This window comes from Crassostrea angulata, chromosome 8 (genome assembly GCF_025612915.1).
Source record: "Crassostrea angulata isolate pt1a10 chromosome 8, ASM2561291v2, whole genome shotgun sequence".
In the NCBI taxonomy this organism is placed as follows: Eukaryota; Metazoa; Mollusca; class Bivalvia; order Ostreida; family Ostreidae; genus Magallana; species Magallana angulata.
The window spans coordinates 52227295-52229878 of record NC_069118.1 but is presented as its reverse complement, the minus strand read 5'-3'; positions in this window follow the sequence as shown (position 1 = coordinate 52229878).

The window sequence follows — 2584 nt, the reverse complement described above, 5'->3', positions numbered from 1 at the left end:
TACTAAGGTGCAATGGTTATGTTCTTACCAGAAGGTTTATGAATAGACAAGTTATATTAATGTATAGATGTTGTGTTTCTCTCAGAAGACTACCAATTGCCTTAGGTACCACTATTGCTGTTTAGCTTCTTTCAGTGACATTATCAATAGACAAAAAAAATACTAATGTGTAGCTGTTTTATTTCACTCAATAGACAGTATTCATAGGTCAGTGTACTGAATAATACCAGGTAAATAGGTGCTTAGTTGTTGGGTTGCTCTCAGTGGAAAGTTTGAATTGTGTCGGGTACGAATGTATGACTGTTTTGTTGTTCTTAGTAGACCGTACCAATAGCATTGGATACTTGGTATCAACTGCATCATCATTTGCCTTGAGTACTGTTATGAAGCTGGATTGTACAACTGTTCGGTTGCTTTTAGTATAGCTACCAATTGGTTTGGTTCTTTAGAATAATGTTGTGTTGCTCTCAGTTGACCATATCGATGACTTAGGGTTCTGATGTATTACTATTATGTTGCTCTCAAAGGACAGTGTGAATCGTATTGTGTAACATATGTTTTAACTTACGTGTTTCTCTCATTGGACGGTATCAATTGCCTGAGTTACTGTTGTACAATTGGTAGCTCTTCCAATGACATTTGATCAAAAGGCTAGATTACTTATTTAAAATTGTTGTGTTAATCCTAGTGAACTGTATCATTGCCTAAGATGTTATTATGAAATGCCATGTTGGTGTCATTGGATGATAGGAATTTGTTCTTAGTGATTCACATCAATAGCCTAGTGTACTATTGTACAATTATTATGTTTCTCTCAGAGGACCTTGTCAATAAGCTAGGGTATCATGCATAACATAATATGGTGTTCCTAGGTGAACATATGTTAAGCCTACTGTACTAAGGTGCAATGGTTATGTTCTTACTAGAAGGTTTATGAATAGACAAGTTATATTAATGTATAGATGTTGTGTTTCTCTCAGAAGACTACCAATTGCCTTAGGTACCACTATTGCTGTTTAGTTTCTTTCAGTGACATTATCAATAGACAAAAAATACTAATGTGTAGCTGTTTTATTTCACTCAATAGACAGTATTCATAGGTCAGTGTACTGAATAATACCAGGTAAATAGGTGCTTAGTTGTTGGGTTGCTCTCAGTGGAAAGTTTGAATTGTGTCGGGTACGAATGTATGACTGTTTTGTTGTTCTTAGTAGACCGTACCAATAGCATTGGATACTTGGTATCAACTGCATCATCATTTGCCTTGAGTACTGTTATGAAGCTGGATTGTACAACTGTTCGGTTGCTTTTAGTATAGCTACCAACTGGTTTGGTTCTTTAGAATAATGTTGTGTTGCTCTCAGTTGACCATATCGATGACTTAGGGTTCTGATGTATTACTATTATGTTGCTCTCAAAGGACAGTGTGAATCGTATTGTGTAACATATGTTTTAACTTACGTGTTTCTCTCATTGGACGGTATCAATTGCCTGAGTTACTGTTGTACAATTGGTAGCTCTTCCAATGACATTTGATCAAAAGGCTAGATTACTTATTTAAAATTGTTGTGTTAATCCTAGTGAACTGTATCATTGCCTAAGATGTTATTATGAAATGCCATGTTGGTGTCATTGGATGATAGGAATTTGTTCTTAGTGATTCACATCAATAGCCTAGTGTACTATTGTACAATTATTATGTTTCTCTCAGAGGACCTTATCAATAAGCTAGGGTATCATGCATAACATAATATGGATTTCTTAGGTGAACATATGTTAAGCCTACTGTACTAAGGTGCAATGGTTATGTTCTTACCAGAAGGTTTATGAATAGACAAGTTATATTAATGTATAGATGTTGTGTTTCTCTCAGAAGACTACCAATTGCCTTAGGTACCACTATTGCTGTTTAGCTTCTTTCAGTGACATTATCAATAGACAAAAAATACTAATGTGTAGCTGTTTTATTTCACTCAATAGACAGTATTCATAGGTCAGTGTACTGAATAATACCAGGTAAATAGGTGCTTAGTTGTTGGGTTGCTCTCAGTGGAAAGTTTGAATTGTGTCGGGTACGAATGTATGACTGTTTTGTTGTTCTTAGTAGACCGTACCAATAGCATTGGATACTTGGTATCAACTGCATCATCATTTGCCTTGAGTACTGTTATGAAGCTGGATTTTACAACTGTTCGGTTGCTTTTAGTATAGCTACCAATTGGTTTGGTTCTTTAGAATAATGTTGTGTTGCTCTCAGTTGACCATATCGATGACTTAGGGTTCTGATGTATTACTATTATGTTGCTCTCAAAGGACAGTGTGAATCGTATTGTGTAACATATGTTTTAACTTACGTGTTTCTCTCATTGGACGGTATCAATTGCCTGAGTTACTGTTGTACAATTGGTAGCTCTTCCAATGACATTTGATCAAAAGGCTAGATTACTTATTTAAAATTGTTGTGTTAATCCTAGTGAACTGTATCATTGCCTAAGACGTTATTATGAAATGCCATGTTGGTGTCATTGGATGATAGGAATTTGTTCTTAGTGATTCACATCAATAGCCTAGTGTACTATTGTAC